Genomic DNA, 16,440 nt, shown 5'->3' with positions numbered 1-16,440 from the left:
ATTTGAAAGAGAACCAAAGATCAGAAGACAATACATATGCTTTAAAACTTTTGAGAAAAAGGTGGTGTGGTCCAAGATTTATACTCAGTCTAGTTGACCTCTTAGTATAAAAGGCAATTAGCAGACCAATTTATACTCAGAAGAAGTTAGGGAATGCAACAAGGAAAACATTGTTTACATAAATAAATATCCAAACTGCTGCCTGGATCTTTCTGGCCAGAAGGTGAATCAAGATGAAACTGAAAAATAGAGAAACATGTCAAAAGAAAGAGAAGTAAATTCTGAATTGGTTAAGATATAAAATTATGACTAGAGAGTAGTATTTATAGCTAAAGGGCAGAATTTAAATGCTATCAAGTAGGCAAGGGAGGAAAATAAGAATCATGGAACATATAAGAAAGGAGATAGGAAAATGTCTAACTAATTTATTCATCTATCATGAAGGAAAGTCAATAGATTTGTGTAAATTTCAAATTTGTAGTTAAAATATGAATATTACAAATTTTAAAACATTTTTTTATATTAAAATAAGCAAGTTCTTTTAGGAACTAATACCTCTCCACAAGAAGAAACAATTAGGTAAATTCTAGCATTTTATTCCCACTTGTTTCTTTTTCTTAAATTCGAATGAAAATAATTTTATATTTGTATTAAAACAGTTCATATGATGTGATTCCATTCTTCCAAAATTATTACTAAAAGCACTTATAACTATCTATATCTAGCTGCCTAAGAATCTAACCAGATAGGTCTCTTTAGATAACAAGTTCTCCAGCATCTAGCTCTAATTCCATATATCCTATTTATTATCTTCCATCTATGTAACAACATTGAGATGACAGAAATTAATCTTACCTAAAGGTAATGATGATTCTCTTTGGTTGGGGAGATTCAGAATAATATTTTATTTTCTATTTATCCTCTCATCACTACTTGACTTTTTATTTTTATCATAATTTTTGTTTTTAAAAACCCACACTGGATAATAAAGCAGGGGGGTGTGTCATCACATTTAAAAAACACATTAAAAAAAATATTTGGCTTGAATAAATAATTCCTAAGTGTTGGTAATTACAAATAGCACAATTTAAGAATTTTTACATATTTTGGAAGTCTTCATTCTTTTAAAACCTTATCGCTCATTTGGTTTCAACCTTATTGTTCTATCTTTTCCTTGGACTGCTTTTCTATTTCTTCATTTCTAGACTCCAGATTCATTTCCAGCTTCTTTTCCTAAATGGAGAATTTCACTAAGACTAGCTCTGAGTTCTTAGTTTTTCTCTATGCTCTTCTCTTCTCACTAAAGCCTTCCTGGAAGCCATGACTCGTCTTGAGATGATGACCTAATTCATTTTTCCAGCTCTGTCTTCTTTCTTGAGCCTTGGTGTTCCTCTACAGATGTTTGAAACTTTAATGTTTCTGCCATCCTCCCAAATTCAAGTTGGTTAAAACTGAATTGTTATTTCCTTAAAAACTAACAACATACACAGACACACACATTAAAGTAACAAGAACAACAAAACTTTATTCTTCCTTTCAAAAAGTTGATTTTATTAAGTCTGTTAACTGCCAAATGTTTCAAACCGAGCTGTCTAGTTTCTCACCTCCCACTCAGTTCGTATCCAACAATAATTTGGCTTTTATTCCTTCTCCTCCTCCTAAAACTACTTTCATCAAGGCCAACAGTGCCCTTCATATAATTAAATCCAATAGGAGGTCTTTTTTAGGCTTCAACTCGTTTGTCCACAAAGCAGTTTTCAAAGATGTTAACCACTTTTAGCAGGAAACAATCCCTTTCTTAATTCTCTCACACCATATCCTCCACATTCCTCCCCACCATCATCCATCAACTTATTAGTTTCCTGGGCAAGGATATCCTCTTTTGCTTCCCTTCTGAACATGGCAGATTTCCAGGCTTGCTCTAAGTCCTGTAAGCCTCTTACTGTAAATTTTCTTCCTAGTGGTTTTTATCCATATCTATGACTCATCTCTTTGCTAGGAACTTTCACATTTAGATCTGCAGCCTAGACTGTTCCTCTGAGTGTCAAACCTGTACTTCTATCTAATGATTCAACATTCCCAACTGGATGTCTCAAAGCAGCCTCAAACTCAACTTGTTCAGAAACGAACTAATAATTTCCCCTTCCAAAGCAGGACCCACACTATTCTTGTTCTTAGGAATACTCTTCTATTACTTGCCTAGTTAAAACCACTTCCTCAGAGAAACTTCCTCAAACCATCCCAGCTCATACAGTCTTCTTGTTGCATGCATGTATAGCTTCCTCCATTTCTTTTATAAGCCTTATCAGAGTTCAAAATTATATACTTATCATCTGACTATAATTAATATATCATTTATTTGATTAACATCAGTCTTCATAAGTGTGGGTGTGTATGTATAAATATTAATAAGATTACATGTATAATAAAATACATATTTTTCCATCATCATAGACTATAGCCTTACCATGGTGAAGGGGCTTGCATAATTCAGTGAATCTATGAGCCATGCCCTGAAGTGCCAGCCAAGAGAGATGGATCATAGTGGAGACAAAACATGGTCCACTAGAGGAAGAAATGGCAGCCCACTGCAGTATTCTTTCTTGGAGGACACCATGGACAGTATGAAAAGGCAAAAAGATAAGACACTGGAGGATGTGCCCCCCCCCCCCAGATTGGAAGGTGTCTAATATGCTACTGGGGAAGATTGGAGGGCAGTTACTAATAGCTCCAGAAAGAATGAAGCAGCTGGGCCAAAGCAGGAAGGATGCTAGGTTGTGGATGTGTCTAGTGGTGAAATTAAAGTCTGACACTCTAAGGAACAATACTGCATAGGACCTCGGAATGTTAGGTCCAAGAATCAAGGTAAATTGGGCAGACTCAAGCAGATGGCAAAATTGAACTTAAACATCTGAGGAATCAGTAAACTACAATGGATGCGAATGGATGGATTTGATTCAGATGACCATCGTATCTACTACTGTGGGCAAGAGTCCCTTAGAAGAAATGGGGAAGCTCTCATAGTCAATCAGAGTCTGAAATGCAGTAGTTGGGTGCAGTCTCAAAAATGACAAAATGATCTTGGTTTGTTTCCAAGGCAAACCATTAAACATCACAGTAATCCAAATCTATGCCCCAAACACTGATGCCAAAGAAACTCAAATTGGCCATTTCTATGAAGACCTACAATACCTTCTAGAACTAACACCAAAAAAAGAAACCCTTTCCATCATAGGGGATTGGAATGCAAAACTAGTAAGTCAAGAGATACCCAGAATAACCAGCTAGTTTGACCTTGGAGTAAAAAAATGAAGTAGGGCAAAGGCTAACAGAGTTTTGTCAAGAGAATACACTAGTCATAGCAAACACCCTTTTCCAACAACCCAAGAGATGACTCTAAACATGGATATCACCTGATGGTCAGTACCAAAATCAGTTTGATTATGTTCTTTGCATCCAAAGATAGAGAAGCTCTATGGAATCAGTAAAAAGACCTGGACCTGGCTGTGGCTCAGATCATGAGCTCCTTATCGCAAAATTCAGGCTTAAATTTAAGAAAATAGGGGAAACCTCTAGGCCATTCAGGTATGACCTAACTCAAATCCCTTATGATTATACAGTGGGGGTTATGAATAGATTCAAGGGATTAGATCTGGTAGGCAGAGTGCCTGAAAAACTGTGGATAGAAGTTTGTAACATCATATAGGAGGCAGTAAACAAAACCATCTCAAAAAAAAAAAAAAGTAATGCAAGAAGGCAAAATGGTTGTCTGAAGAAGCTTTATAAATAGCTGAGCAAAGGAGAGAAGCAAAAGTCAAGGAAGGATGGGAAAGATATACCCTGCTAAATGCAGACTTCCAGAGAATAGCAAGGAGAGATAAGAAGGCCTTCTTAAATGAACAATGCAAAGAAATAGAGAAGAGCAATAGAATGGGAAAAGCTAGAAATATTTTAAAGAAAATTGGAGATATCAAGGGAATATTTCAGATAAGGATGGGCATGATAAAGGACAGAAACAGTAAGGATCTAACAGAAGCAGAAGAGATTAAGATGTGAAAAGAGTACACAAAGAACTATGCAAGAAAGTTCTCAATGACCCTGATAACCACAATGGTTTTGTCATTCACTTAAAGCACACATCTTGGAGTGTGAAGTCATCTTGGCCTTTGGAAGCATTATTGTGCTTGTGTTTAGTCGTTCTGTCGTGTCCAACTCTTTGCAACCCCATGGACTACAGTCCTTTAGGCTCTTCTATCCATGGGGATTTTCCAGGTAAGAATACTGGAGTGGGTTGCCATGCCCTCCTCCAGGGGATCTTCCTAACCCAGGGATTGAACCTATGTCTCCCAAATTGCAGGCAAATTCTTTACCTACTGAGCCACCAGGGAAGCATTACTACAAATAAAACTAGTGGAGGTGATGGAATTCCAGCTGGGATATTTAAAATTCTAAAAAATGATGCTCTTAAAGTGCTGCTCTCAATAGGTCAGCAAATTTTGAAAACTCAGAAGTGGCCACAGGACCTGAAAAGTGTCAGTCTTCATTCCAATACCAAAGAAGGGCAATGCCAAAGAATGTTGAAACTATCATACAATTGCACTCATTTCACATGCTGTCAAAGTTAATCTCAAAATCCTTCAAGCTAGGCTTTAGCAGTATGTGAACTGAGAACTTCCAGGTGTACAGGCTGGGCTTAGAAAAGACAGAGGAACCAGAGGTCAAATTGCCAACATTCATTGGGTCATAGAGGAAGCAAGGGAATTCCAGAGAAACATAGACTGCTGTTTCATTGACTACCCTAGAGCCTTTTACTGCGTGGATCACAGTGAACTGTGGAAAATTCTTGAAAAGATGGAAGTAGCACACCACCTTACTTGTCTCCTGAGAAACCTGTATGTGGGTCAAGAGACAACAGTTAGAACTAGGCATAGAAAAACTGACTGATTCAAAATTGGGAAAGAAGGATGACAAGGCTGTATATTGTCAACCTGCTTATTTAACTTCTATCCTGAGTACATAATGCCAAATGCCAGGCTGGATGAATTACAACCTAAATCAAGATTGCTGGGGGAAATATCAACAACCTTAGATATGCAGATAATAATACTGTGATGGCAGAAAATGAAGAGGAACTAAAAAGCCCCTTGATGTGAGTGAAAGAGGAGAGTGGAAAACCTGGCTTGAAACTCGACATTCAATAAACTAAGATCATGGCATTCTGTCCCATCACTTCTTGGCAAACAGAAGGGGAAAAAGTGGAAACAGTGACAGATTTTATTTTCTTGGGCTCCAAAATCACTATGGATGGTGACTTCAGCCATGAAATTAAAAGATGCTTGCTCCTTGGAAGAAAAGCTATGACCAACCTAGACAGTATAGAGACATTACTTTGCCAAAAAAGATCAGTATAGTCTAAGCTGTGGTTTTCCCAGTAGTTGTGTACAGATGTGAGAGTTGAACCATAATGATGGCTGAGCTGAAGAATTGATGCTTTTGAACTGTGGTGCTGGAGAAGACTCTTGAGAGTCCCATGGACTGCAATGAGATCAAACCAGTCAGTCCTAAAGGAAATTAACCGTGAATACTCATTGCAAGGACTATTGCTGAAACTCCAATACTTTGGCCACCTGATGGGAACAATCAACTCATGGAAAAAGACCCTGATAATGGGAAAGATTGAAGACAAAAATAGAAAGGAGCTACAGAGGGTAAGATGGTTAGATAGCATCACTGACTCAAGGAACATGAATCTAAGCAAACTCTGGGAGATAGTGAAGGAGGGTGGTGCCTGGGGTGCTGTAGTCCCTGGGGTCACAAAGAGTCAGACACAACTAGTGACTGAACAACAAAAACAAAAATACGTATTTATATTACATGTATGTGTATTTTATGTATAGTATAATATATGTATGTAATATGCATATGTGGAGCTTCCCTGATGGCTCAGTGATAAAGATTCCACTGCCAGTGCAGGAGATCTCTGGTCTGGGAAGATCTCCTGGAGAAGGAAATGGAAACCCACTCCAGTATTCTTGCCTAGAGAATCCCATGGACAGAGGAGCGTGGAGGACTATAGTTCTTGGGGTCTCAAGAGTTGGGCAAGACGTACTGACTGGAAAACAACAACAATATGCATATATGTCCATACATTTAGAATATTTTCTCTATAAATGCTTATAATTAATAGATATGTGTTGGTTATTTCATATCTATCTATTTATCCATCTTCCTCTGAAGCTTGCAAACCTCAATGAACGCTCGTGGACTTGCACAATGTGTGACAAATAGTATACTGTTAAAAATATTTGTTAAAAATACACTTTTTAAAGTAAATTAAGAAGTGGTAGAGTATTCTCTCTGCTGTTAAGCCTTACAGTCATGAGGTCTTTATTTATTCCTTCAACCTCCTATCCAGCTATTGTAAGACCCTGATGATGGGAAAGATTGAAGACAAAAGTAGATAGGAGTGGCAGAGGATACGATGGTTAGATAGCATCACTGACTCAAGGGACATGAGTGTCTTTGAAATAAAATGCCTCTCTTAGACTTTTTCTTCCTGTTTATATTGCTACCATTCTGATCTAGGTCCTAATCATCTTGTATTTAATGTATTTCAAGTCAAAATTTGACCCCTATTCCTTTAATATATTCTTTATAATACTGTGGGAATTAAACATCAAAGAATTATATTGTACCTAATATCCTCTCATTCAAAAGTCTTTTAACATTTTAAATTAATTAATAACTAAAAACCCACATTTCAGTGCACCCTGGATCATCCAGGCTACATCTTCACTGTCCTCTTAAAATGGATAGTACAGTCTAGTACCTTTGGTTCCTCTTTCTGGAAGAAACTGCCCCCTCTCTCTCACCAAATCCAGAGTACATATGCACATGCTACTCCATACTTAATGAAATTCTACCCAAACATCAAAGCCAGTCATACACTACCTCCTGTGAGTTCTTCTCCAATTACTCAGATAAAAATATTCTCTCCCTTATATGATGCTCAGTGTCGGTCCCACACAATACAATATATTAATTATGATTTTTAAGCACACATATGTGGCTTTTCACAAACTTGAGTGTGTATGTGTGTGTGTATGTATTTGTATGTATTGCATTTTGCCAATGAGATGTTAAATTATTTCAGAGTAAGGATAATATTGCTTATTTTATTTCCCAGTGCCCACAATCATAGTAGGTGCTTAAACTCTTTTGATTGATTTTACCAGTAGAATAACAGCAGTCAAGGAGTTTGGGCAACTGAAAGGCCATGATTATGATGGTGTATTTTTATTATCATTATTCCAAATGACTTTCTTATTAGTCATTTCATTAGAGCTCCATGAGAGACTAGCTCAGCATTAATAATAAGAGAACTGAAGCATTTTTCTCTTCCAATTTATGGAAATGAATTTAAAACCCATGTCTTATGATATGTTGTGTGCTGTGCTGTGCTCAGTCGCTTCAGTCGTGTTTGACTCTTTGCAACCCTATGGACCATAGCCTGCCAGGCTCCTCTCTCCATGGGAGTCTCCAGCAAAGAATAATGGAGTAGTTGCCATGCCCTCCTCCAGGGAATCTTCCTGACCCAGGGATCGAACCCATGTCTCCTGTATTGCAGGCAGATTCTTTCCTGCTGAGCCACTAGGGAGGCCCATGTCTTATGATACCTGTTAGAAATAATAGTTATTTTGTTTAACATTGAAAGAGGTGAAATTTTTATACACACTTAGTAGGAACTTCTAAAATAAATTTCGGGAACAGATGAACATGTAGAGATATACTCAAAGTTTACAGTGGTGTTCATGATTTTAAGATTCAAAACTTACTTTAAATCTTTAAATGCCCTTTAAATCTGAGTACTCTAGGTGAAAAGGGACTGCTGCTGCTGCTGCTAAGTCGCTTCAGTCGTGTCCGACTCTGTGCGACCCCATAGACGGCAGCCCACCAGGCTCCCCTGGCCCTGGGATTCTCCAGGCAATAATGCTGGAGTGGGTTGCCATTTCCTTCTCCAACACATGAAAGTGAAAAGGGAAAGTGAAGTCGCTCAGTCGTGTCCGACTCTAGCGACCCCATGGACTACAGCCTACCAGGCTCCTCCGTCCATGGGATTTTCCAGGCAAGAGTACTGGAGTGGGGGGGGGGGGGGACTGTAGGTAAATAAATAAATCAGAATATAAATTTCAATATAGGGAGAATAGGAGAGTAAGAGAGAGAGAGAGACAGACAGACGGATAGCCAAGAGAGAGAAAGGAAGAGAAGAAATACGGGAGATTTCCCCTGACTTTTAGCAAACTCTTTGGACCAATGTCATAAAATTAAATAGCTCTAATAAAAATGTTTTAAGACTACATGAAAACGAGTCCCTTTGCTCAAATCAAACCAGTTCAAGAAAATTTGGCTCCTTTAAAGTTGACCTCATTAATTTCATGATCTTTGGATGGCATATAGCACCCCAACTGTGCAGATTAGTTTGTATCTTTGAAACCCACCAGCATTGGATATCTCTGAAGATTTAAAAAAAAATACAGCATAGAACTCTGAACTTGTGAAATTAAAATGCAGGCATTTGTTCAAACAGCTCTTGTGTTTCAACTATAAATAATCATTTAAAAAAATTTAAAAATTAAAATAGGTGTGACATAGGGATGTAATTAAGCATTCCTTTGTTAGAGATGGCTGCTCCTACACGTTGAGGAAGGGGAATGTTCCCTGTTGCTGGTCATGCAAGTGTACACTCTTCTCTTGACATTGACATAAACACAGAATAACAACCATTTTGAATACCAAGATAAGTTAATATCAATCAATACCCCTATATTTCTTTTAAGAAAAAATTGGCAGGTTCCACAATTTGACAGAGAAGTGATAGATGGATATTTGCTGCCACCCATTGTACTGCCCCAACTTGATTAATGCTGCATTCTGCATCTCCATTTATGAGCGTTCATTCTAGATCTATAGGAGAAATTTTCTGTATTTAAACTCTCATTTGTTTTCATAGTTATACTGTAATAGACCTTCACATTACTAGAATAGTTACACAAGCAATAGTTTTAGTTGAACTATTTTGCATGCAGTTTTAAAACATGCTCATCAGAAAGACTGATATAAGAAAAGGCAGATTTATAATCTCTGGTACCAAACTACTTGGGCCCATCAAATTGTAAGACAGATTTTGCCTTTCATTTCTGGAATGGGTTTGGATATTTTTTGCTCACCATATGTTGGATGTAAAACTAGAAACCAACAGGAAATGTAAACATCATTCATGATTAGAGGTTTAACAAGTTTGGGAAGCCTTCTGATTTATTTTACTTGAGAAGTAATTCCACTCTATTGAGCGCCACATCGCTTATAACCATAAGAAGTATAATTTGCCTTCCTGAACTTATTCCCCTCTGATGGTTTCTGTGCTCCAAGAACAATTACATAAATGAGCAAATAGGTTTGGTAGGTATGAAATAATAATGTAAGGGTTCAACCTCCAAGCTGTGGCTTTAGATGTTGTGTATACCAGAGTCAGACAATTTTCTGCCAACAATTATATTATTTGAGTCCTGTAGTCCCCTCTTAGAAATGCATCCTATGGTAATAATTTCCTGATTCATATGGAAGGTCTAATTTTGAGGCTACCAGATTTTCTTTGAGATAGAAAAACCATCATTTTGTTTGCAGGTGTGTATGATGATAATCTAGTATGATGATCCCAGAAAGAATAAATCTAACTTGTCTTACAGGTGTAGGGAACTATTTAATTTATTCCTTAAGTCATAGGTAAATAGGTAACTGGAAACACTTCTCATTAATCAAAAGAAAGAACTCTAGGCACAAACTTGGCATCATGCTAAAATGTTCTTATATGCTGAGAGGTATTAAATACTTTTTCTCAAGAAAATTGAAAATTGCATTTTTCCTGATTCAGCAAAATGTCATAATTGCCCAGTAGAAAGAAAACCATACATTATTTAATCACAGAATGTTAATTAAGCACTGCATGGGTTCAAATGGTTATATTTTTACATAAAAAGCCACTTATTTGTGATAAAGGTATGGTAGTGAAAGGATTGCAAATAGATGGTCATTGTGTTAAGTTAGACCAGTGGATCTTCTTTGCTGTGGCCTTGTGGTCTTAACCCACAGGATTTGCTATTACTGTTAAAAGCCCTTGGATGCCTTTCCTATATAAATCCATACTTTCAGTTTCTCTTGAAAAAAATGGCAACACTGAACCTCCATTCCAGCTTTGAAACAGTGGGTTGGAGCCCCTCCTGTTCTGCTTCTCCAGGCCTCTCCAGACCTCATACCCTGTGAAGTCTAGGATTCTTCACTTGTTCCCTTACCTTTAAGACCCCTCTGGGGACATGTGTGTGACCTCTGTACTAAAGTTTTTCCTTTTTGTGACCCCCCCCTTATATTTGTTATCTATAATAGTGCTTATAAAAGTGCTTATAAATCATGGCAAGCGATTTAGATATTTTTAAAAAATCATCAATTGTGAATAAAGAATACCTTGCATAAAATACATTAAATGTCAAAGTCTTTTCAGGGTACAATGGAGTGCCATGCTGTAGAGTGGCATCTCAAGCGGGCATAATGTCTACAGTCAGAAGGTAAAGCAAAAGTTGAGTACAGGCAAACTTGCCTTTCCCTTGAAAATATCTTAGGGAAATGCCAAGTTTGAACCTGATATACTGTGTCTCAATAAGTCTAGTACAGCCAATTTTTCTTTCTAGCTTGGGAACAGATAGATTTTTCTTTTTTGGTTGAGCACCAGATGAAGTACTTGCATTGAATTTAGGAAGCATATTATATGCAATACACATCCTTAAAAACTAGAATACTCAGAACTGCAGCAAGATGATCACTAAAAGAGACGCGTGGGAAGTGAACTCAGCAGAGGAAAAGACAGAATCCCATTTTCCATCTCATGCTCACTCTGGGGCATATGCTAAGTGAGTGGAATGACAAGTGAACTGTTCATACTATTTAATTCTCTATCTCTGTCTCTATTACTCTCTCATCCCTTTTATGAGTGCATGTACTTGAATTTGACTACATTTGAGTTTGTGCATTTGGTAGAGATACACTGACTCAAACTACAGTATCACCTAGCACACTCTTTGATCACTTACTAAATTTTTAGACCATAGGACAAAGAAAGTGAAGAATAGAGATTTTATTTCTGCTGATAACAATTCACAGATAGGAAAATGATTAAATCAGTTAATCTATTTGGTAAACCCCCTTAGTGTATGAGATACTCTGATAAGACCTGTTTGGGATAAACAGAGGTATAAGGTCACTATCTTAAGGTCTCATAGATTTCGTAGCCTATATTTTTTTTAAATTGAAAATCTGACAAAGAGTGAACAATTGTTTTATTTTGGAGATTGAGTGCATTTAAAAGAATATACTAATCTTAGAGGGAGAATGGCCAAGATGGCATAGTTTGAAAACCCTGAGCTCACCTCCTCCCATGTAACAAGAAAATTACGACCAGTACAGAATAGCTACTGATAAGAAAGACCAGAAGACTACAAAAAGACTTCTACAACTAAATATATAAATAAGGAATCATGAAACAGAACACCTTGGGCCCCTGAACTAGCCATTCCAGGATTTAACCCCACATGTCTGCTGGCCAACATAAGCTTTGCTGCATTTAAATTGCTTCAGTCATGTCCGACTCTGTGCGACCCCATAGACGGCAGCCCACCAGGCTCCTCTGTCCCTGGGATTCTCCAGGCAAGAACACTGGAGTGGGTTGCCTTTTCCTCCTCCAATGCATGAAAGTGAAAAGTCAAAGTGAAGTCGCTCAGTCGTGTCCAACTCTTAGCAACCCCATGGACTGCAGCCTACCAGGCTCCTCCATCCATGGGATTTTCCAGGCAAGAGTACTGGAGTGGGGTGCCATTGCCTTCTCCAACATAAGCTTTAGAGCAGCATAAAATGCAGCCAGCCATGTCAGGAACTGGACTTGCCTACCAGCAGGTTAGCACTAGGTTTGTGACCTCAGACCCCACAACCATCCACTCAGAACACAGCTTTGTATGCCAGTAAGGTAGCACTAGTCCCATAGAACCCTGTGGCCCTGCAGCCAACCTCCTTGTGGCCTGACCTTGCCTACCTGTGGCCAGCAGCCTCTGCACAAGGCAGTTCTTGGCAACCTGACTAGGGACCAGTCACACCTACCAGACCACCCGTAATGGTCAATCTGCCACAGAAGACCCAGCGGCCTGTACTGGGGGCACCCCCTAGAGCGTATTATCTGGTGAAAGGAGAGGAGCCTTGCTGAGTTTCAGAGCATGTCTCCTACAAAAGGCCATTTCTCCAAGCTCAGAAAGCATAACTAATCTACCAAATACATATAAATAAAACCAGCAAATTAGGCAAAATGAGGCAACAGTGGAATATATTCCAAAGGAACAACCATAAAACCCAGAAGAACAACAAAATGAAGTGGCGATAAGGAATTTACCCTATAAAGAATTCAAGATTACGACTGTAAAGAGGTTTAAAGACCTCAGGAGAAGATTGGATAAAGAGAGCAAGAAGTTAGAAGTTATAAACAAAGAGTTAGAAAAGATAAAAGAACTAGAAATAGGTGAGGAATACAATAACTGAAATAAGAAATACACTAGTAGAAATCAAAAGTAAATTAGATGATAAGGAGGAACAGATCAGTGAGCTGGAAGATAGAAGAGTGGAAATTGCTGAAAAGAAGAAAGAAAAATATGAATAAAAAATGTGAATAGTATGAGACCTCTGAGAAAACATCAAGTATACTAACATTCTAACATTCATATTAAAGAGGTTCCAGAAGGAGAAGAGAGAGAGGGAGTAGCAGAGAAAATATCTGAAGAATTAATTGCTAAAACATCACGAACCTTAAAGGCAACAGACACCCAGGTCCAGGAAATTTAAAGTCTCAAGCATTATCAACTCAAAGAGGGTCACATCAAGACACATTGTAATTAAAATCACAAAAATTAAAGATAAAAAAAAATTTTATAGCAGGAAGGGAAAAGTAAATTTATATACAAAGGAACTTTATAAGGTCACCAGCTGACAGTTTAGCTGAAAGTCTGCAGGGATGATATATTTAGAGTGATGAAAGGGAAAGACCTGTAACCAAGGGAAAAACCTTTACCCAGCAAGCCTCTTATTCAAATTTGGTAGAGAACCAAAAGTTTTGCAGATAAAAGATAAAAGTACTCAGTACTACTAAACCATCTTTACAAAAAATGTTAAAGCTACTTCCCTAAGCAAAAGAGAAAAGGCCATAACTAGAAATATAAATTTTGAAAGGAAAGCTTTCATTGGTAAAAGCAAATGTAAAGGTACTAAATCAAAAATGTATAAAGCAAGTAGGAAGGTAAAGAGACAAAAGCAGTAAAATCATCTGTATCCATAAGTACTTAAGGGATACATGAAAGGATGTAAAATATGATGTCAAAAATAGTAACATGGATGGTAGGTAGTAAAAATGCAGGGTTGCTAAAATGCATTTTAAATAAAGAGATCAGGAACTTAAATATATATATACATATATATATATATATAATATATGGATTGCTCATAATAATCACAAACCAAAGGTCTATAATGTGATACACACACACATACACACACGAAGGGAATTCAAACATAACAGTAAAAATAATCAGAACACCAGAAGAGACAAAAAGAAGAAAAAAGGAACTACAAAAACAACCCCAAACAATGAACAAAATGGCAGTCAGTACATGCATAGGATAATTGCTTTAAATGTAAATGGACTAGTTGATCCAATAAAAAGACGTAGAGTGGCTGAACAGATACAAAGCCAAGACCCAAATAGATAATGCATAGAAGAGACTCCAAATCTAAATATTCACACATATAGAAAGTGAGGAAATGGAAAAGGGTATCCCATGCAAATAGAAATGAAAATAAAGCCAGGGTAGCAATATTTCTGTCAGACAAAATAGGACAAAACAAAGACTGTCACAAGAGGGGAAGAAGAGAATTGCATAATGATCAAGGGATCAATCCAAGAAGGAGATTTAACATTTATAAATATGTATGTACCCAACATGAGTGCCTAAATATATAAAATAATTATTAACCACCATAAAGGGAGAAACTGACAGTGACACAATAATAGTAGAGGACTTGAACACCTCCTTAACATCAATGGACAGATCATCCAGACAGAAAATCAGTAAGGATACCTTGGCCTTAAATGGATAAGATGGACTTAATATGTATATTATATACATATATGTGTGTGTGTGTGTGTGTGTGTGTGTATTTGGCATCATGTATTTATATATGTTGTTGTTGTTCACTTGCTTAGTCATGTCTGACTCTTTGTGACCCCCATCACTGCAGCATGCCAGGCTTCCCTGTCCTTCACCATCTCCCAGAGTTTGCTCAAATTCATGTCCATTGAATTGGTGATGCCATCCAACCATCTCATCTTCTCATTTTTTGTCATCCCCTTTTCCTCTTGTTTCAATCTTTCCCAGCATCAGGGTCTTTTCCAATGAGTCGGCTCTTGGCGTCAGGTGGCCAGATGATTGGAGCTTCAGCTGTAGCATCAGTCCTTCCAATGAATATTCAGGGTTGATTTCCTTTAAGATTGACTGGTTTGATCTCCTTGCAGTCCAAGGGATTCTCAAGAGTCTTCTCCAGTACAAGAATCTGAGCAAACTCTGGGAGACAATGAAAGACAGAGGAGCCTGGTGGGCTGCAGTTCATGGGGTCACGAAAAGTCAGACTGTGCTTAGTCGCTCAGTCCTGTCTGACTCTGTGACACCATGAACTGTAGCCCACCAGGCTCCTCTGTCCATGGGGATTTTCCAGGCAGGAATACTGATGTGGGTAGCCATGCCCTCCTCCAGGGGATCTTCCCAATCCAAGGATTGAAGCCAGGTCTCCCACATTGCAGGCGAATTCTTTACTGTCTGAGCCACCGGGGAAGCCCAGAACACGACTTAGCCACTGAACAGCAATAACAAATCTACCACAAAGAAGACAAGAATATACATTGGGGAAAACACCACCTCTTCAATAAATAGTGTGGGAAAAATAAATTCAAAATGGATTGAAGACATTTAAATACAATACCTTAAATAAACCTTCTAGAAGAAAATATAGGCAGGGAACTCTGAAACATTACTCTTTTGCATCAGTCTCAGTAATATTTTTTTAAGCTATATCTCCTTATCCCAAGCAAGGGAAACAAAAGTGAAAATAAATAAATGGGACTACATCAAACTAAAATGCTTTTGAATAGTGAAAGAAACTATCAATAGAATGAAAACGCTGCCTACCAAATGGGTGAAGATATTTGCAAACAATATATCTGATAAGGGGTTAATATCCAATATATATAAGGAACTCATATAACTTATCAATATAAAATACTGTAAAAGTCTTAGAGGATTTGAATAGATAAATCTTTAGAGGAGGAGAGATAAGTGAGGGTGATTAAGAGGTATAAACTTCCATTATAAAATAAATGAGTCATGGGTACGACAGGTACAGTATGGGGAATATAGGCAATAACTATTAATACCTTTGTATGCAGACATACCAAAACTCTACTTATGTGGTGATCATTTTGAAATGTATAGAAATATGGAATCACTAGGTTGTATAGCAAGAATCGATATATTTTAGGTCAGCTAATACTTAAATGGCTCAGATGGCAAAGAATCCACCTGCAATGCAGGAGACTTGGATTTGATCCCTGGGTCGAGAAGATCCTCTGGAGAACGGCATAGCTATGCACTCCAGTATTCTTGCTTGGAGAATTCCAAGGACAGAGGAACCTGGCAGGCTATAGTCTATGGGGTCACAGGGACTCAGACACAACGACTGAACAACTATAACAGAGGGCACTTACTGTTACCTGGAGCACCTAAATACTTTCCTCAACCTCCAGTGCTTGATCACTCTCATTTTGGCTCGTAAAAGCCTCATCTGCACTGTTCAGTTGACTCTTCACTCTTTCATTTGTCTTGCTGAGTTGATTAATTTTTCAAAAACATGTACCATATCTTCACATTTAAGTTTGTGGTTTCTTGATAACATTTCATAGTCAAACATATAATAAGGCAGGAGTGATTTTCATAAAGTTATTTATTCATTTTAAAGGACTGTATTGTATTATGAGTGATACTCTATTGTTTTTTTTGATATTAAACTTTATTTTTTTTTTTAGTTTTATTGAGATAAATAATTGCAACAAATATGAGGGTGCAGATATCTCTTCAAGATAGTGATTTCATTTCCTTTGAATATATACCCAGAAGTAGAATTGCTAGATCATATAGTAGTTCTATTTTTGGAGGAATCTCCGTAGTGTTTACCATAATAGCTGGACCAATTTATATTTCTACCAAGAGTGCTCAAAGGTTCCCTTTACTCCACCATCCCTGTCAT

The sequence above is a fragment of the Bos grunniens genome, chromosome 3 (assembly GCF_055505025.1).
Source record: "Bos grunniens cultivar Pamir isolate PY7600 chromosome 3, Bosgru_T2T1.0, whole genome shotgun sequence".
NCBI classification, from domain to species: domain Eukaryota; kingdom Metazoa; phylum Chordata; class Mammalia; order Artiodactyla; family Bovidae; genus Bos; species Bos grunniens.
The sequence above is the reverse complement of the archived record's forward strand: the minus strand, read 5'-3'. Positions refer to the sequence as shown.